Below are 22,048 nucleotides of genomic sequence, written 5' to 3' on the forward strand. Positions count from 1 at the left end.
AAAATTCTAAAGGTTGACATCATGGTTATTTCAGTGACATAAAACAACAGATTTTTAAAAAGTAAATATGTAAGAGAAGCATGTTAATTTTCATTAAGCTGAAAGATTTTTTTCTCAGTCTTTTACAGAAGCAAAAGTTAATTATGGACAATGTTTACAAACATTTTTTAAAAATGGAAGAGAGAGTAGAAATGACTCTCTGGTCCTACAGAAATCTGTAAATAATAACATAAGAGAACTTGGAAGTCCATGAGTTACCCCTGAAAACCATATAAGCCTATAATATCTTGTAAAGAAAGCAAGAAAGCTACCTAAACCTACTAGGGTGTTGTCTAAAGGACACAGAAACTACTTAAAGAGGCTATCACTAGCCAAAAATGGGACAATTTTTGAGAAAAAGAGAGAATCAATAGAGAAAAATAACTCAATGACCTTAAACACAAATGTGTTAAATCCCTGAGGTTATAAGATAAACCATTTTTATTGCAATTATGTCATGTCATTGGTTAGTCTTTCTTAGCATTTTATTTCACAAAAAATTGCACTCATATCCAGTATCGTATCTGCTCTTAGATCTCCTATCGATACTCCTGTTCTTGTAATTCATTTTTTAAATCTAAAATTACAACTCTGCAAATCATTCCTGTTACAAGTTTTAATCTGCTATTGCTAATAGTGCCTGGTAAGGGTACCATAGTCACTGATAAGGAACCTTCTTACTGAGAATTTAGCTCAAAAATAATGGTCAAACGCCAAGGAGAAGTAGCGGCAAAATAAAAAGTCATGCGTTACTGGACGATGTTATGCATTAAAATGGGTATGGGCAAAAAAGGAAAATGGAGAGTTTGACAGGAATGATGAACAGCAGTTGATGAGAGAAGCAAATCATTTTGTGTGCTCATTTAACAACAACAAAAAGCTCACCCTGTATGTGATGTTGCTGAGTTCCATAAACAAACATCAGGCAGCATGATGTAATAGAAAGAGTCCTGGACTGAGTCAGGAGACCTCTGTTCTAGCCCAAGGCCTCAGTTTCCTCATCTGTAAAATGAGGGTGCTGAATTAGATAATCTGAAAGGCTCCTCTAGCTTCAACACTGAGGGATTTCTATGAATTTAGGAAAAAGCAAAAAAATGTAGGACTTTTGTTAACAGTGAAGTTTAACTGTTAACATTGGAAACAGCAGGTGGAAAGACAGATGAAAAGAATTTTCATAAAATCTTGAAATGCAAAAAGCAATTACCTTCTGACTCATAAATGCTGTAAAGGTTTTTATGCTATCCCAGCCTTAGTACCATTCTCATCTAAGCTTGGATTAGTTATGAGTGACCACATTATGACCTGAAAAAAACTTATCCACCTTTGGCTAGCCAGACCGCTCACGTCAATCTAGAAAACAGTGCAGAACACCTTTGGGCCAGTAATGCCTTCAAGTGATAACGTGTCTCCTAACTGTCCTTGGCTAAGTAACTGAATAAAGAGTAAAATGACACAAAAATGATTACAGTAAATTAAACAATTATTTAATATGCAATAAAGCAGTAACTTTATTTGTAACATCCTTCTTTGTTAATGAGTATATTTTCTCTATGCGGCAATTTCTTCTGGTGAGGTCTCAGAACAGAACCTGGCTGCTCCTGACAACAGAGCTCACTGAAGTAACTGGCCCCGCCCCCAGCGACATGGAATAGGGTGTCTGGGCCTAGGTTTCCTCGCTGGAAGAGACCAAGCTTCTATCAGCAACAAGTAATAGGAAGGCTCTGGGGCCTCAACAAAACGGTGATTTCCTAACTGCGATTTCCTAAATACTAATAACTGCCTGGGTCTAGCTACTCCTCCAAGGTCTAACTGAATTGTAAGTTTTAAGTTCATAGGTCAGTTGATATTCTACTTTATACTTATTTATTTTTTGCTTATGTTGATACTAAGGTTCTGACCTGTCAGACTTAACATTCCAGGGACAGGAGAACCAATAAATATATCGCAATAACAAAAAAACTATCAAAAGTCTATTCTATTAAAGGATGCAGTAACTATATTTAAAGGACATAAAGATATAATGAAACATTCAATAAGAAAACCTTGTTTTTTAAAGCTTATTTTATGTAAATTACCTAAGGGATTATAAAATAACTTGGCATCCACACGATTCCATTAATTATTCATTTGAACATTCCACCTTGGCAATTTAGTACCTAACATGTTATTCAGAATCACTAATAAAATTTCTCTGGTTGGCAGAAACAAAGGCAAAAATAAAACAGTCTTCATCGTAATGAAATTTGATCTTGGCTAGTCTAAAAATGTTTATGACATCCATGTGTGTCTGAGATACCAAATGAAACACATTTTTCCTTCATACTGAATATATTTTCCATATCAATTTGGATATTTTGATTTATAATCCTAATGAACTGATTAAAATAAACTTAAACTTACTGGCAAAAAAACAGAATCAGGATAGATATGCAAAGCATACTTTAGGGGTCTGTTTTGAGCATCAGCTGTTCTTAGCAATTTTCTCCATGACTTTTCCAGAGAGGCTTAAACATTACTAATTAACTAATAAAAATACTTGTAAGATAATATCAGTAGTGTTGTTTTCAGTCAATAATGTACAGTGTAAAACAAGTCCTGCAAAATTTAGGACTGAACTAGTCTTGGGTAAAACGCCCTTCTCCAGGATGGCCCTGGCACCAAGCTCGGCAGTCAAAGGAGAATGTGGTGTTTAAAGTCACTAGTTGGTATGTCATGTGACACCCACTCGACTGCTCCTCACCGAGTTTCTATCTATAGAACATAAGTACATTTGTAATTCTTTCCACCACTTATACGAGTCAGCACACAATTTTCTCAAAGGCCAAACACTCTTGGAAATCAGTAATGCAGAACTCCTGGAACAATACAAATGGCCAGAGCTGGGCACAACATAGCAGCCCGTCTACTCTGAGGGAGTTACAATACTTAGAAAAGATGGTAATTCTTTTCATTAACGCAATACTGTTGGGAAGATTTAAAAAACCAAACATCAAAATAAGTCCAAACCTGACTATTTTAGGTTACTAGAAAAATATGAAGCCATTAAGGAATCAAGTAATTACATACACACTTTCTAAAATATATTAACTGCTTAGTTTTGTTGGAAGTTCTCATTTTAGGACTGGGGAAGAAAAACTGGCTGTAAAATTTTTAAGTGATTGAATTAATGATTGAAATATCTCATCTCATAATTATAATTTATATTTTAATTTTATTTTTTGCTCATTCTCACCCAATTACAACTTATTCTGATGTGTACATTAAAAAAATTCAGCCTATCAGAATAGATTTCCTAAGAGTAAATTAAGTGAGAAAAAATGAATTAGTTTTTTATAAAGGTTATACTTAATATTGGATATTTTGCCAATGTTTTAATAGCATTATGTTTGTGTCTCAGAACTTTATGAAAGAACCACAAAATTCTGGAACAATGATGTTTTGCTTTCAACCCAACAACTCAGTAACATACTGTTAACCATATTCCTAAAATACAGATTATTTTTCAAAACAAATTCTAATCATCCAATCTGGCTAACAATTCCCGTATAAAAAATAAGCAATCGTCCTTCTCTGGAAAATGAATATATTACACTAAAAAAATGTGTCCTAAGCTATACTTCATAAATGACAATTGGTCAATTTAAAAAATGGAAAGAGAATCTAGTAATTTTCTCTAATAGCATTTTCAAAACTTGTTCAAAATAAGCAACCCCAGGGATTCCATCTCCCATTAATCATACTTGACTCTGAGCATATTCTCATTATGTATCCATTCCATCCCCTCAGCATACTCTAATTATGTACCCATTCCCTCAGAATTTATGTATTATAAATTACCTTAATGAGTCTTCGCTATGTCACTCTGAAGTAATCAAATTATCGTGTGGGCATGTTTTTTGTCCTATCCCTTTTATTGTTTCTATTTCTGTATCTTTCTGCACCCTGAACAGTTCAGAGCTTAGTGCACAGGCAGAAAAGTGGTAATAATAAAATCAAACTATTTTCAAATTTAAAGAAATAATATCAAGTTTGATAAAAGCCACTAAAAACAACATATTAACAAGAGGAATCTGATTTAGAGAAATACTACCTACTAGTGTCTTTATGATATTTTATTATAAAAATTTGCAAACACACTAAAGAATTGAAAGAACTATACTAAAAATATTAACCCAGCCACCACCGAAGACCTTAAAATTAACATTTCCTTGTACTGGTTTTTGCCACATCTATTAATTGGTTTCAATTTTTGAAGAATTTCAAAAGAAGCTGCAAACCTTGGTATAATTCTACCATATATTTTTCAGCTTGCCTATCCACTAACTATAGCAAAGTATTTAATATGGTTTTTCTTTAAAGAAAAAAAAAAAACTTTACATAAAATACAATGGATACATACTAGGTGTACCATTCAATGAGTTTTAACAAATGAATTTGCTCCAGCAACCAAATTCCCTAACAGAAGGCAGGATATTACCGCTGCCCTAGGAAGTTCCCACATGCCCTTTCCAACTTAGTCCCTGTCCCCAATACCCAGGCATCATTTCTAAGCCATGACAACTACTTTTTTTGTTTCCTCCATCCCATATTTTGAGCACATAAAATGTGCCTGTTGTTATTTTTAGGACATCGTATAAATGGAATTATACACTAATGTCCTGTTTTATGGATGGCTTTGTTCACTCCACATAGTGTTTCAAAGTTTCCACAGGCATAGATAAATAGTTTGTTCCTCTCCATTGCTCAAACATAGCACAGTTGACCTATTCTCATGCTGACAGGTACCTAAACTGTTCCCAGGCTAGGGAACAACCCTGTATTTGGCAGCGATTATGCACAGTATTTGGTACCCTAGTCTGTGGTTCTAGGATTCCCTCCCTCTTCCTGCTGCTGACTCCTCACTCTGCAGCTACTGAGTAGTTAGTTCTGAACTCTGCCTCTGTTTCCTCAAACCAGCAAGACTGCAAACAGGCCAGCGAGAGATTGCCCTCAGGCAAAACCACGGGGAAACTCGCCAAAGCCGGTCCAGTTTCTACTCGTTTTTTGCTGGTTCTACAGTGTCCGCAGAATGTTCTTGTTCACCTGTTGTCCAGAGAGTGTGGTTCGGTTTGGGGACTTATCTGATAGGAGGCACTACTCCAGTTTTTGAATTCTACCTTCCTGTTATTCTTCTGAGCACACTTGCTATAAAGACTGTAACTGACATACCTATTTGGGGCAGGGGTCCCTCAAAAGCTTGATTAAGCCAGTCCTTTCGATCCAAAAGAGCCAAACTAAACCAGGAAAAAATGCCTCTGGGTTCTGGTAAGTATGAAAACTGAAGGAGGGGACCCTGTACTTCTGTGCATGAACCAGCAAAGCTGCAAGTTCATCCCAAGGTGTCTATGCAGAACACACCCAAAGAAGCTAAGATTTTGAGAGCTAAAGATGTAAGTAAGCCACTGTGTAGGTCCTACAGTAATTCTGAGTGCTACGTGTGAGGAGGAAACCCAAAGGAGCTGAGCAATGGCCTTGAAAAGTGACCTAACATTGCAACCACTGCCTACACTGAAGTGAGCCAGAACTTGGAGTCTGAACCCAACCACGCTGGCCACCTGCTTTAATCAGAAGGAAAAATTACTCTCCCAAGAGGATATAATAAAAAAAATTACTCAACATACAACAATCAGATGCTAACCTTGATATGATCCAGGCATGAGAATTATCAACATTAAGGCAGCTACCGTGTCCATCTTTCACAGGGTAAAAGTATGCACTTGAAATTAAAGTATAAAAAGAAACAAATGGAAATTTTATAACTGAAAAATTAGGGGCAGGGGAAATGATTTAACAAGTTAATAAATACAGACAAAGGAAAGTAAACACAATCTTTCTGAATAAGAGAATGCAAGTAGATAAGAAAAAATTGTAATTAAAATTATTTTCCTGACAGTTTGCTTCTTTAGTTCTTAACAGTAATGAAAAACACCTAGATAATCTCTAATAAGAAAAAATTGTAATTAATATTATTTTCCTGACAGTTTGCTTCTTTAGTTCTTAACAGTAATGAAAAACACCTAGATATCTCTAATCAAGATGCTTTAATCCCATTATTCTATCCTCCAGAGGTCCTGTGAAAGCTCTTGATTCACCCTGGAAGAATACCCAGATTCTATACAATCTGTAGGACAGAATTCTTTTAACTGCTGAACTGCAAATGAGGAGATCTGTTCAAGTCTTGGTTCTGTAGCTATGACAAAGTACGTGATATGGCATCATTCTCTAAGCCTTAGTACCTCATTTGTAAAAGAGGGCTTACTCAATGAGTCCTGACAACTTACTGAGCTTTGTAATGTAGTCCCATGATCTAATTTTAGGAACCCTCTAAGGGTCATTCTAGTTTTCCCAGATCTTGGCACCAGGCAAGTGTTCACTGTGCTAATTACTTGTTTCCGGCAAACCAGCAGAATACGAGTATACAGATGAGGTAGTTGGGACCAGCAAGGTCTAGAACAGTAGTGTTAATACATATACATTGTAAGCCATAATATAAACCTCATAACTATTTTAAATTTTCTACAGGTGTGGAAACTTTTAAGAGAAACACACAGCAACTGATTTTAATATATATTGTATTTAATTTATCAAAATATTACTTCTTGTAATCAATATTTTGAAACTGAGATCGTATTTTTAAAAATGTGAATCTTCGTAGCGTGGCTATTGCACTACACAGCTCAGGTCTAGCTGTGGAGATACAGGATGCAGGGAGAGTGCGCGGCACACCAGGGCCTCAGGGGATCTCCGGGAGCGGTCTGCTCTGTGCTCACACACAAACTGCATGTGGGTGGTAGTCACGAGGGCTGCTGCTACATGGCAGGAACATAGAGCAGAGAAAGTCTTTTTGAAATAAATATCCATCTTTACTATGGGTAGCACCAAAAGAAAAAGGTAGATGCTTATAAATTGTTTCAAAATAAATGCATTAACAAGAATTGGTTTTTATGAAAGCCACTGTCAAAAAGACTCAGAGGTCAACTCAGAAAGGCTTCTTAGGCCAACACAACGTAAGCATCCATAAAATAAGACTAAAAATGGCAATGGAATAAACGTAGTATTTAAATCTACAAACTCACAACGACACCTTAAAAAGTTCCCATCTGTCTACTTTTCCAGGATTCTAGGGAACAACTCAGTACTTGAAAATTAGTAAATAAAGGAAAGAATCAAGTATATCAGTATGCCTCTCCTGTGGCAACAGTACCGTAGGGTAAACCAAGCATCTAATGAGGGAATTTTCTGTTTGTAGAAAGATTACAGATAATAAAGACTTGAAACAATTAGGATGTCAACATTCTATACCCTCGTGGAAATAATGGATCGAGGGAATCGCCCACAGTGACCACCTACTGTGACAGACAGACACCAAACATTGCCTGCTTCTGCATGCAATTACTTAGCACCACCCTACCCATCCCTCCCAAATAAAGCAAAACGACCTGAATTAGATGAAACTTTTAGCTCTAAATACCAATTTACCAAAATATACAAGGTAAAGAGAGGCCTTTTACTACAGGAATGCAATTAATAAAATACAGAATGAAGAAGCCTTATGGGTTGGGTTTTCTCTAAAGGGGAAAAATTATTAATAAACGAGCTAAAAGCATAAGCTGCACATTCCAACCAAATGTAATATACGAATTCTGTTGTGATGCTGTAAAAATATTATTTATAAGACGATGGGGAAACAGACTAAATGGATATATGGTGGTATTAAGAGATTACTGTCATTACCTCACAACCATTAGGATGCCCATTATCTTATAAAATAAAACTAAACAATCCACAGAAAATAGCAAGTATTAGCAAGAATGTAGAGAAATCAGAACCCTTGTCCACTATTGTTAGGAATATAAAATGGTGTAGCCACTTTGTAAAACAATATGGAGGTGCCTCAAAGAATAGTTACCATATGATCCAGCAATCTCACTTCTGGGTATATAGCCAAAAGAATTGAAAGCAGGATCTGAAAGAGATATATGCACACCCATGTTCATCACAGCATTATTCACTACAGTCAAAGGTGTAAACAACCCCAATGTCCACTGACAATGAATGAAGAAAACATAATACATACATAAAAAGTAGTATTCGGCCTTTAGAAAGAGGGAAATGGAATCCTGTCACATGGTCCAACGTACATAATCCTAGAGGACATTATGTTAAGTTAAACAAGCCAGTCACAAAGTTAAAATACTGTGCGGTCCCATCTATATGAGGTAGCTAAAGAAGTCAAACTCATGGCAATGAGAAGTGAACTGGCTGCTGCTAATGGCTGGGGTAGAGGGAGAATTGGGAGCTGCGGTTCAATAGGTACAGAGTTTCAGTTTTGCAAAATGAAGAAGTTCTAGCGATCAGTTGTACGTAATGTAAATACAGTTAACACTACACATACATGTACTAACTGCACACGTAAAGTTGTTAAGATAAATTTTGTTTATACACTATAATTTTAAAAGTATATTTAAATTTCAAATAAAAAATATTGCTAATATTTAAAGTGTGATAATGATATGGTGGCACACATTTTCAAATAGTCCATATCTTCCACAGATACATACTGAAACATTTATGAATGAAATCATGCGCTTTAAGTGTTGGCTTCAAAATAATCAAGTGGGGTGGGGGTGCACGGGGGCATAGTAACAAGATGGTTAAATGAAACAAAATTAGTGACTACTGCAGCTAGGTAAGAGTTTATTGAGCTGTTCTCTCTACTTTCATGTATGTTTGAAATTTTTCACAATATAAAGTTAAAATAATAATACACACCTGTTGGCCAATGGGTTCTACTAATTCAGTAAGGTCATTACAGAAAGTAGGATAAAACATTTACATTGGAAGTAGCTGTAAATAATGATGATTTAAGGTGCAATTGGAGTTAAAATAACTTGTACCTGGACAAGTGATGAGTGGTATAAAAAACGAATGTTATGAATCCCTCGTGGTTATTACCTCAAGAACAAAGTTGAGGGCGGGTGTGGGGGGTAGCAGAGCTAACTGTTCCCACAAAGCATCCCTTTATGGCATGTTCAGAGAACGTAGCCCAGGCATAATCCTGAATGCTATGGCACTTCTCAGGTCCACAGGAAAATCACCGTTTTGGACGAGTATCTATAAATTTACAAGCACTACATGCCAATGTGTAGAAATGTCTTTTGTGTCCTCGGCTGAATGTAAGCAAGTTTGTTGTTAATTTTGTCCGTCATCTCTAATATACACACATATATAGAACACTAATGTGAATAAACATAAATTTCTGTGGTCTTAACTTAGAAATGGTTTTCAGGTATGTTCAACAAAATTGGCAAGTGTGAGACACCTGAGTTAAACGCAGTCTACGAGCTGTTCCCGAAAAGGAACAGCACATGGCCTAGGTGAGCAGCACAGTTAAAACTCCACCTGAGGACAGGCGCGTCGCAGACACCAGAAGCCTGCGCAGCGCATTCTCAGGGGAGACAGGTCACAAACAGCTAAGACTCCAACAACTTCGTAAACTAACAGGTTTCAAACGTGAACTTCAAACAAAACACCAGGGGCAGATATTCCAAAAAGCCAAAGATGATTTACCATAGAACTGCTTCTTACAATAGCAACTCTGTAGTGTTCCAAAAGGAAAAAAAATAGATTTAATGAGTTAATGAGTCACCCAAGCACCCTAAAGAACCCGGCAAGTAATTCATAAATTAATTAAGACCCATGTAATAATTCAAGCTGGGTAAAGACGGAAAAAGGTTCCTATGTTCCCCAACATTCCCCATTAGCTGCTGAAGGGGGAGGGGGGAACGGAGGGGAGGGAGGTAGTGAGAGAGGGGTCATTCCCCAACCCCCAATAAGAATTCAAAAGGTGGTTTAGACAAAGGAGATCCTCCTCTTATCAACATACTGGCAAATCCGTCTTTAAAACGAACCCTCTCCTGGGAATATTTCCACAGGCAACTTATCTCACCCTTGTATCCAGATACATCCAGATACATTCTTGTTCAGATACATCTACTATTCCCCATAAAATTCTATAAACCTTAATCAGTTTCTATAGCTCCCTTATTTAATTTTTAAAGCAAAAATCTGATTAAGTAAAAATAATTAAAATTTTTAATGATGCACTATTTTGAAATAGATGTTGTTGTTTCAGTAATTAATTCTAAATAACAAAAAGTAACATTATTTCTCCTATTTACTGAGCTCCAAATTACACAGCAATACAATTTACATAAGGAATTACTCTTTGTAAGGGAGAATCATTCTAACCTAAAATGAAGTGATGAGATCACTTACCCTACAGCTGGAGTAAACTTAATTTATTCCAATTCCATCATCGAATTTTATGAGTATTTGCCAAAGGTCGTCCAAGACACATGCACGAAAGCAAGCAAATTCTAACTCCTACAGAGTCCAGTGGTCTTTCTGCTGTGTACCAGTGGACAGATTTTCATTCCACAGAGAAAAGCTTCTAAATGGTGAAACAGATAAAAATGTCTCTCCAGGAAATTATTCACTAGCTAAAAACAGGCAGAATTTCAGCCATTTAAAATCCCCATTAAGTATAAATATTAGGATAAATGCAATATGCAAAATTAGATTATTATAGTAAGATGACAGGCAAAAACACAAACTTTTACTGCCACTAAAAACTTTAAGCTCATCATGAAAATTCTATTCACAAACAGTCTATTTGTTAAAATACAGGAGTACCACTATGTAATAATACTCTTCATCGGGATAACCATAACCAAGAGGTTTTAAAACCTATAGATAATGGAAATATTCAAAGTAAGGATTTGCCTTTTCATTTTTTAATACTAAATAATCAAAAAATATTTTAAGTACCTTAAATTATGTACTTTTAAAAAGCATTTCTTCAGTTTGGGAACACATGCATATTTTGTGACAAACTTGCAAAATCCTTAACAGAGTCTTTAAAATAAGTGAACACTAAAAGGAGCAATGAGAACACTCTAACATTCAGAGTGGGGAGGATTCTTACCATTGGCAGTGCATTGATGTGGGGATGTACAACTGAGTATCCGGTACCGCCAATCACAAGCTGCTGTTGCTGATGCTGAGAAAAAGGAAAGTAAAATATTCAGTGGGCCCTAAGACAAAGTCAGTTTACAAGATTCCTCATGCCAAATTCCACCGGTAGGAAACACTCTTCGTTTATGTCTGTAAGGTCTCCACCAGTGACTATCTTTCTCCCCCAAGCAACTGTGATAAACAGCAACCTGAGTGCACAACATGTGGCAGGCACTGAACCTTTGTATCATTCCTGAAAGAGTGACACGGTGAACAATGAGACTCCGATGAATTTGCACTAACTGACCCACATTCACTCAACTCGTGCTAGTATCACTGTCGAAGTGCCCAGTGCAGTCTGTTAATCATCTACAATTAGGAACCATGAAGAATGGTATTCAACTTATATTCTGTACGTTCTGTTTAATAATAAAGAGAAATCCACGATGGGGATTTGAAACCATTTCGATCAAAACTTCTTAAACTTTAATCTCCTCAGAGATGACCTTTTGGTCTACCCAGTCTTTTTCGCTGAGTCACAGCACAGGACTTCCCATGCACCACTTCTGTACATGTGCACAGACCAGTGGTTTCGCACACGCCCCGTCGGCACCGAGACCCTCCGGGGGACACTGAGCATGCGGCCCCACCATGTGCCAGAGCAGAGCACCGTTTCTGCGAAGCACAGGCTGATGCCACACGCACGGTGAGACAGGAAACATTAAAAAGATAACTAAGCAAATACAGGGAGTAACTGCAGAAACAATTTGATCCCTTCAAGTTTGCTCCCTTCAGATTTTATCTTTGACTGGAACTTTCATTGGTGCTGATTGCCAACTCCATGGCCATAGGAGAACTTTTGTGCTACCATGTATCTTAAGTTATAAGGAAATCTACAAACTAAAATAACATTTACTGACTGTCACAGACAGCGGTATCAACATGTAATATCCCACCAGCCTTTCATGTTTCAAGAGAGAGGAAGGAGCCCCAGAGGTTTTTGTTAGAAGACCCTTGCGAGGTAGTTGGCAGACCCTTTCCAACACCCACTGAAGAAAGGTTCCATAGATACCACGACTGAGTTCGAATACAAATTAGATTACTGGTAGGCTATTTACCTCGGCCATTTGTCACAAGCATCAATTATTTGACTATAAAATTTTCATTAATTTTTGAGCTATAAACCAGATAGAGCAACTTGTTACCCCAAAACTAGCAGATCACCCTTACCAGAAAAAAGTTTAGTCAGACATTTATTCTACTTATTTATAAATAATCAACGTCTACCGAATTATGTACATTGTAAAAGACACGATTTTTTTAAAAAAGATTATTTAGAAAGCCATAATACTGTTTTAAAACATTCTGGTTTCTTGACTTCTAAATGTCTTTTAGGTCATGATAGTTTTGTATCATTATTAACTAAAATCTCAAAACACAATTTACTCTTACAGCAAGTCTCATCAACAGCAATAGTGAATGTATGCCTGTGTCAACTCTCTTTCTAGATAATCTCTGCATTTTCCATCCATCTTCCAAAACGATCAGAATGTGGCAAGGGGAAAGCTCGTTCTAGTAGTTTGCATCAGGTCTACCATTTTCTTGTTTCCTATTCTTATTGATGTTCCTTATATTCAGTTTCTTTGTAGGAATCTTCAAGTGATCAGTCTTATTTGTGGAATTTGTTTAAAACTAGACAATATAATCCATAAATCTACAGATTCAAACACAAGTAAACTTACAGTATAGTAAGCTTAAATATGAGGAGGAACCCCCCAAAACTGGAATTTATTTATAGAAAATTGTGTATGTTTAAACTTCAGTCTCCTTCCAAGTACGCTCCACCTGATGCAATACACTCATCGAGATGTCTTCCCACTGCTCAAACAGTTTTTGAACTCGTTGGGTTTGATGCCTTTTAGGGCTTCTGCCGCTTTTTCTTTCACCTTTTTCACATCGGCAAAGTGTTTCCCTTTGAGGACTCTTTTCATTGGGGGAAACAAAAAGGTCGCTGGGGTGAGATCAGGTGAATAGGGAGGGTAGGGCATGGGAGTAAAGCTGTTTTGGGTCAAAAACTGTTGAATACTCACTGTGGTTTGGGCAGCTGTGCTCGTAAATGTGCCCATCATGAAATGGGCAAATGTGTTCAAAGAGTCTTCAAAAAAAATTCACTAAGGCCGAGTGCAGCCTCTCACAACAATGCCATCTGGCACAGATGGCTTCATAGAACACTCCCTGCCCGGGGAAGCGTACTACAAAGGGGCCAGCCCTCCAGAAGGTAATTCTAGGAGTTTTTGCAACCCCATCCCCCCGTCCCATACACAACAATTCCCACAAATGGAACAAGTGAATGGGGGTGCCACTGTTGCTTTGCGGAACGCTCCGCCTTCTGGAAACCATCCTGTGCCCTACGGTATACATAGCTCGGGCACCACGGGCAAATAAGAGTACAAATGTGAACATCTACATTGAAATACAGAATTTTTAAATCTAAAATGCACATAAATAGACTAGTGCAGCACTGTACCCCAATGGATACTTGTTTTCACTACTGGGATGTGTACATACACAACACACAAACTCACAGAGATCCACCTTTGAAAAAGATAAAATTAGATCATTCCAACTGTTAGACTTTTTCCTCCCCTTCCTGGTTCTCTTCTCTTACTTTTCCACAGTCAGCGAATCTTTCATCACCCTCATGTATGTCTCAAATCTCATTTTCGCTATCTTTTCTCTACCCTTGTTTTCTTTATTTACTCACTTAACTTTTCCCATTAGACTGTGGTCCTTAAGGGAAAAACCACGACAGTGGTTTGATAAATGTTTAGGTAGTAAAATAAATATTTGATTCTAGAATTTGAAGGGTGAATTAACCTGTGGAGAATAATGTGTCAACAGGTCTGCCCATTTGCACATATAATACAATCTGGAACTCTGAGGAGATGCTAAGAAAATAAACATATCAGGGCTGTATTTTGGATGCTGTATTACATGTTTTTCTACTTAACCCACATACCTATGCACCAGCCATTATGCGTGCATTTATAAAGCACACCACACAGTTCTTCATCTTATAAAATGAACATCTGAATTTTAAACGATATAATTATATATTTTACAAAAGAATTACAAAAATCTAAGGTGTACTTAAGATAATCGGACAGAATGTATATTAAAACTATTAGCACTGAAGTAATTCAAGTTGTCCAAGAAACAAAACCACGTGCATCCTTTGCATCTGCCTTTAATGTCACTTGCTAAAATACCCTCTACTCTCACCAGAGCAGGTCATCCTCTCTCTCTGTTCTCTGCACTCCAGCTGCCATGACACTGCTCATTCCTCTGCCAAAAATGTGCTCCTACTACGGCTCTGCCCATTGAGACTCAGCCCAAATCAGCTTCCTCCCTTGACTATTCACTCCCTTGACCTGCGCCTCTCTCACCACAACTCTGTAGTGCTTTATTCTCTCATCACGCCTCCCCTTCCTAGACTTCTGGAGACCAGGGACTGATCTGTTCATCTGGCCGACCCATCACAGGACTAAGAATAGGGTCTTAAACATACAGGGTTCTTAAGATATGTATGCTTATGAAGTGTTATAAAATTTCTATGTGTAGAAGTAAGTACATACATATTTGAAAGTAAAACATAGTAGAGAATGAAGTATAGAACAAATAAATCGTATTGGTTAGGAAGAACTACAACTTTTTTTTTTTTTAATTTAAAAGTGCTTAGGAGAGCCTAGCTACACCAATAATTTCAGAAATCCTTCTAAGAACTGACCAATAAAGATTGATCTTTTGTCCTCAAAACTAACAAAAAACCCACCTCATTATCACTATAAAATCAGCATAAAACTATCAACTAATTTGTTCTACATACGTTAAACCTATTTGCTTTAGTTCTTGTAAGGAAATAAATGTTTGTAGGTTTTGGTTTTATCTCTAACAAAAAGCTTTGCTTTTGGAATCTATATTTCAGAACATTTTACCTAAAATAAAAGTAGTTCTAATTTTAGAAATGGCTTTAGGCATAGAAGACACTGCTGACTCAGCAGACACCTTCTAAAATCTACCACCTACACAGAATTAGGATTTTTTAACATGTAAAACCCTATAAAACAGTTCAATGGTATATTTTGACTGATCTTCAAAAATACTACCCTGAAGTCTTTAGGAGTAAATTTGATTTGACTTGTAGATCTCTCTGAAAAGCTAATGAATTATAGGCCCTTTTCCTGACAAAAGGTGCAAATAGAAAAGTTGCTTATAATTTACAAGTTCCAACATAATCTAATCTAGAACCTAATGGCCAGTAACAAATTCAAGAAAGTATACTTGGTATCCTTAAGAAATAAAAAGTTCAAATGAATTGTTTGAATTTGAAAAATCATCCCCCCAAATTAAGAGAAAAACATAACAACCCTACCATAATTAATGTGCTTGGAAGCATTTCTTACTAAGTGAACTAGTGGGCAACAGAAGTGTGACAGGTAACGTGCAAACTGGATTGCTTAGCACTCGATTAAAAGTAAAATAAACAAATAGTGATTGCCTTCTATTAGAAATAGTAATTTCTTCTCTTCCAAAAAACTGTTACTACATTAATGGTGCATCTTATAATTTATGATGCCTTGGAAATGTGACAGATACAGCATTGTTTTCTTCTTAACACAAAGCTGATAGCAGCTAACCTTTTTTTTTTTTTTTTTTGGTAAGTAGCCTGGGAGGAAGAAACAAGTAGAAGTGTGACGGGAGGCAGTAAAAACAGTATAAGGATGTAAGAAATAACAGGATAGAAAAACAAACTCTGCTTTCTCCAAATTTGCTTAAGACCACACAAACAATGCCTTGCCACTTAACAAGTTAAAAAAACCTGACATAATTCCTTGATAGTACTAGGTTTCTCACTCTTCCCAAGGGCTGAACATTTGATTCAAGATACCAAAATTCTGAACAGCTAATTAGGCTAGGACAACACAAAAACCCCTGGCGAACAGAACACTCTGGGCAGAAATGCAAACAGCTCCACCAGGGATACTGGGGCTTCGGTTAAGAGTGTCCTGCAGAAACACCTTTCCAGATGCTGTGACATAGTGGGTCCCCACTCAGATTGAACTGGTCCAGGGTAGAAATCTGCACATCGGTTGCACTTTTAAAGCTCCCCCATGTGATTCCAATGAGACTTAGGAACCACTGGAGTACATGGCACAAAAGGGTTGGATGGGGAATTTTAACAGTCAGATTTCATTATTAATATATTGGGGTGAGGATGCCCAAAAGGATCACTTCTTTCAAATATTAGCATTGCCAAGTGAGTGGCTCTCAGAACTTGAGTGGAACACATACAATTGTATAGGAAGTAAATTAAATGTTCTATTAATTTGATTTGAAGATTAGCAATAATAAACAAAAGATAAACTCAATCCTTCTTCCAAAAAATGAACTAGAAAAGGAAGACCAGTAATAATAAGAGCACCTGACATGGAAAGAGACCCAGTAAGACCACAAAACGGAGTTACCATAATAAAAGCAAAAAAGGAGCGTTGCTGGCACCTACATTTAGACTAAGAGACAACACGACCGAAAGAGACTAAGCTGTGTGTCACAGAACGGTAAGTAGTAGGTAGAAATCTAAGAAGTTACTTTTTTCCTGCTCAGTATAATAAAAATCGATTTAACAAACCAGTGCGAATGCTCAAACAAGACCCCGATCTATCTTGGTTGAGGAGGGATCCTCATGGGACACACGGGGCTGTGTGTGTCTATGCCCCATCTGGTTCCTTCCAATTCAAACCTCAGTGCGCTATCTCGGCGGGGCCACCAGTAGCCCCTGTGGTGCCTTAGTGCAAATTAGACTCCAAAAGGACAAATCAGGGGGAAAAAGGGGAGTGGGGGTGGAGGGAGGGAGGGAGGGAGGGAGGGAGGAAGAGAGACAGAGAGACAGAGAAGGAGAGAGGATATATTACAGTACCCAAGGGGCTCACAGCCTGAACTGTGAAGCCACACAACTTGGATTTCACCCCAAGACCTAAGGCAAGTTATTTAACCTCTCCGTGCCCACGTTCTTTCATCTGTAAAATAATTTTTATGCAAGTTGAGTAACAATATTTAAAACGTGCTAAACAGTGCCTGGTATAGGATTCAAATGCAACCATTTTTAAATAATAATACATAGAATTGAAAAGGAGCCCTTTCCTCCAAGAAGACACAGTCCCATACCAGAGAATGGCTTGGCTGACAGAGCATGGCCTGGGTGTCAGCACCCACTTGTCTCTCTGACGGTGCAGTGTCCATGCAGGACACAAACTGGCCATTCATATCCTGTCGTGCTGTGCTATGACTGTAGTGTCCACTTTTTCTTTTGTGAGTTAATATAACAGCATAACTACTCAAAGAAAAGATTAATCATTGATGCTTCTTTAAATTATATTTGGAGTGTACCTGAACATGGTAGTTGCCCCGACTATTGTGACCACACAGAGTAACAATGAACACTCCTAACCAATGTAACAACAGTGATGGTGAACACACCTGACCTCTCACTGAAGCAGAGCGCCGGCCAACCACACTTAAAAAACTAAGTCTTCAATTTTCACTTGGTAATAGAAAGGAATAAGCTTCTTAACCTCTTTTTAAACTAAAAATATGTCAGCAGATGGTTAATAAAATGAATATTGTCATTCATAAGTACTTTGCACACAAAGAGAAAAAATGTATTTATATCAAGCTAGGTTCTGGGTCCAGAATTTTAACGTTATACTATTTCTATCTACTAATGAAAACGATTTTTTGTGTGTCTTTACTAAGAGTGTTTCTTTACATATTTTCACATAAAAAAAAAAACGGGTGCTTTGACTTAATATTTTTAAAACTGGTATAATCTAGACACTACCAACAAATGCGTTAAAGTTTAAACACATTGCTCATTTAACTATCGTGTTTAAAGTGGCGTCAGAGATACTACATTCTTTTAAGAAATCAAGGATAGCCTGTCTTAACACAATTCATTCTAAGTATACAATAAAATATCTAGATGACATGTTCATAATTATAAAAAATGCCAAGTTGTCACCTAATGGTGGTTTGCCAAGTTGCTTTCAATGTAACTTTTCACCAAATTTAAAATGAAACATTTAAACAAGCAAACACAAACTGTGTTGTCTGCCAGATTCACTCAGGACACAAACACAGGTGGATGGAGGTTCGTTCTCCCTCCCACGCTCCTGTGACCCCAAGCCCATGTCAGGGGTCATGAAAACAGAGACGACAACCTTTCTTAAGTAATTATTTACTTCAGTACAACTCCTCTCCCTGCCCAACACCCAAAATATAATACAGCGCTGACACTAGAGGAACACAACTATTGCTTCTTGCTCATCAGCCACCACTGTGCAGTGATCTAAGGGCTGGCAAGCTGTGGCCAGAAGGTATGTTTGGTTTTGCAGGCCAGGTGGTCTCTGCCAAAGGGACTTGACTCGTATTTAGTGCAAAGCAGCCAGAGACAATACTTAATTGAATGGGTAGCGCTGTTTCCAATAAAACTTTATTCACAAACACACAAAAAATGGCAACAGATAGTATTTTGTTGGCCATGAAATAATTCCCAAAACCACTCAAATGTCTACAGATCTAAAACAATGCGCTTAGGTTAAATGAGGTGAAGATATTTAAAGAAAAAAAGTAACGGACCAAGTTAAAAAAAATTACTCAAGCATTCTCTACTAAAACTATACATAACCATTTATGGGGAAGAAAATTTTCCAAAGCATTCAAACATATTACGTGATACTATTTGTAAAACTTAGGTTAAATCAAAAAAGAGTATTAAAACATTACCATTTCTCTTCCATTGTCAAACACGTAAAAGACAGTGGAAGTAAAATGAAAAGCACACAGGATTTCTACTCCTTCCGTTTACAAACTCCGCTCTTGCACATCAGACCCATGTAACTGTGAGCAGTCCTCAGTGTCCTCTGTGAAATGAAGCTGTTATATAATAAATACCACACTCTGCAAAGATGCTATGTTAGACGGCTCAACAGCAACAAGTTCGACTATTGCTTAAAAAAGTAAGAGTACGATAAGACGATTATAAAACTAAAAATAAAAGCACCAATCCTTTTACATCTCTAAAGATGTTTTCTTACAGAAAAAGTATCAGCTGATTATAATCGCTTACACAGCTTGTAAGTGTGCAAAAAGGGTTACGAATAGTATAGTATTGAAAAATAAAACATTTAGGTTCTAAGCAAATACTTTACTTTCTATGACATTATAAAAATAACAATGGGAAGTATTTTTTTTAAAAAACAGACAAACAACAAAGAAAAAGAACAATGAAGGCATAGAAATAACAGAGTAATCCTGGAAATGAATCCTCTTGGCCAGTACAAATGGAAGCAACAAAAATTGTTGGCCAGAAATTTTGCCCATACTAGCCAGTGTTCACCAAGTAGTGGGTGAAAAGAAATCAGTTATTATGCGTATTTTAAACTAAAAGAAAATGAACTTATACTTTAAGCTTTCTGATATGATTAATGGTAATTAGAAACCAAAAGTCACTTCTATAATGTAAAGTGTGACTGCAAAAAATGTTTTCACATTTTCTAATAATCCTAAGTCATAATACCACTCACAAGTAAATATAGGAATGAGGAAGTGATTTATTTGTCATTCGTTTTTAAAACAAATTTATGAATCTAGAGTCAAAATTACATTTAAAACAAAATGTTAATTTTCTTCTTTTCAGAGTTCTCTAATATCAAAGTGACCAAAGATTCCATCAACAACAAAGGACCTGCCTGGTATAAATGAACGATCTCCATTAGCAGTGCATTAGTTACTCAAGAAAATGAAAACCAAGAAGAAAGCCAGATTCTTCTTCAGGAAGCCAGGAAGCAATGTAATTTAAAGACTATGTTTATCTTGAAGCCAAGTTACCGTATACAGTAGGGTTTTTCTTTTCTTTTCTTTTCTTTTTTAAACTGACTGTAAAATGTGTCCTGCAATAGACAATAGATCTGTGGAGAGAAAGGAGTGAGAAGGAAAGGAGGGGAAAAAGGAAGTTTTATTAATCTATTAAACATTGTTAATATTAAAAGTTAGCCCTTTACCAACAATAGAAGAAAATTTACTAAAATGTATCAGTAAATAAACACCCTTGCTCTCCTGGAGTTTAAATTCCAGGAAAATTTAGAATTAGGTAGCATGTAGATGGTGTCAAGTGCTATGAAAAAAGGAGAAGTCTATATAGGGGGCGCAGACCCAGTTTGGGGGGAGAGGGAGGAGTTGGTGCCTCCAGGCTGCAGGGGTAGTAGAATGGTGAGAGCTGGTTTTCAGCTGAGAGCTGGCAAGATTATCAGGAAGCTACTGTATATTGTGTGTTCTGTGCGCAGGCAATCATGCACGAGGGTGTGCCCTACCTTGATTTTGTCACCTTAGTGTTTGGAAACCATTCCTAGAACAGCCACATTCACAAAATAGATCACACATAGTTCAACTACTCTTAATTTTTTCTCTGAAATATCTGTTCTTGCCTATATGCTGTATCTCCTGTATATTATAAGGCTATAATTCCTAGGATAGATATTAACTATTATAAATAGCAGGTTTATGTAAGTGTTTAGCATTGTAATAATATGGAGGTCATCAGAAAAGTTATCAAATGTGAAAGAGAAGATATGCTAAATAAGAGAAACTTTCATAATTGTTGCCCAGAGCCTTTTCAGTCAAATTACTTTGCGTACAAGCATTCTTACGAAAAGCTTCTAACTTTCAAGACACATGATACTGAAAAGCAGAAAAGTACTACTGAAATGAAATGTCTGGTCACGTAAGCCCTACTACAGTTTAGACGACCGACTCAGTGTTTAAGTATCCAGCAAATGCTTATACTGTGCCTAGTACTACATATATTTATCTACCATCACTACCTTAAAATACCTAGTTATGTAAAAATAACAAAACACAAATGTTCACACAGACCAACACTTGAAATCCCTAAGAACCTCTGATCTTGTCTGTTGTTCCCCATTGTATTTTCAATATTCTTGAGCAGAGCAAACATAAAGAGGAGGAAAAATAAAACTAGTATGTGAGAACACACAAAGCTAGAATTATAAATACTGGCTGAACTTTTTTCAATACCTTCAACTGTAACTCCTAGGGTAAAAATAAGAGTATCTTTGTAACTTGTAGATTCTATCACACCTAAAACATAATTCTGGATTCCAATGAGCACTAAATAAGACTGACAGAGGGGGAGATATGTATAGGTAGGGGAGTGGCAACAAAATCTTACCTCTTCCTCATAAGAGGGGAAATGACCCGGAAAATGTATTTCCCATAAAGAGGATGAAAATCTGTTGTGATTGTTCACTGGGTTCTCAAGCTCAAGTCCAGCTTAATCAATCAGATGGAAAATACTAGTACTTTGATGAGTCAGACTCAACTAGGAGGAACTCAGAAAATCTAAGTAGGCCACACCTGTAACTTATTTACTCAGAAGGATATAGGACAGGAAGGCTATCAGGGAAGTTAGTAACAGGCCAGACAGGTCAGCAGAACAAGCAATCCAGGAGTCTTCGCACATCTCCCTCCTACCAGCACCATATGATCACTTAGGTATAAGAGGGCAAGAACTCACAGAGGGTGTGGAATCTACCTTGGTTTAGAAACCCCAAGCTCCACAGACTGACTAATATCTCGGAAGAGAGTCATGGGCATAGCTTCCAGGGGACCCAACGCATCAAGGAACATGCTCAGTTATAAGAAAGCAGCAAACCTTCCCACCAGGTATTCACTGCTACTCCAGATGCAGTTCATGCCCCATATGGCTGATAATATGAAATACAGCTAAAATTTAAACCAAGGGCATTTAACTATATAAGGGGGAAACGTTTGCTGAACCCTTTCCTCAAAATACACTTGGGTCCTCATCCTACTTTGC

General features: G+C 37.0%; 1 protein-coding gene across 13 annotated transcripts in view; it reads right to left on the bottom strand.

The window, feature by feature from the left end:
* TBL1XR1 (TBL1X/Y related 1) overlaps positions 1 to 22,048 on the bottom strand; it is a 144,314-nt gene that overhangs the window by 56,310 nt on the left and 65,956 nt on the right. For 4 of the 13 annotated variants that reach the window (XM_053918092.2, XM_053918102.2, XM_071220578.1 and 1 more), the window contains exon 2: positions 11,066 to 11,140. The exons of 1 other annotated variant lie outside the window; for it this stretch is intronic. The gene's annotated coding sequence lies outside the window, so the exon portion shown is untranslated. Of the gene's footprint in view, positions 1 to 924; positions 1,042 to 5,716; positions 5,795 to 7,987; positions 8,045 to 10,356; positions 10,532 to 11,065; positions 11,141 to 22,048 lie in introns of all 13 variants that reach the window. 8 more of the 13 variants (XM_071220572.1, XM_071220577.1, XM_053918096.1 and 5 more) reach the window with 7 other exon arrangements.

Source organism: Desmodus rotundus, chromosome 2 (assembly GCF_022682495.2).
Source record: "Desmodus rotundus isolate HL8 chromosome 2, HLdesRot8A.1, whole genome shotgun sequence".
NCBI lineage: Eukaryota > Metazoa > Chordata > Mammalia > Chiroptera > Phyllostomidae > Desmodus > Desmodus rotundus.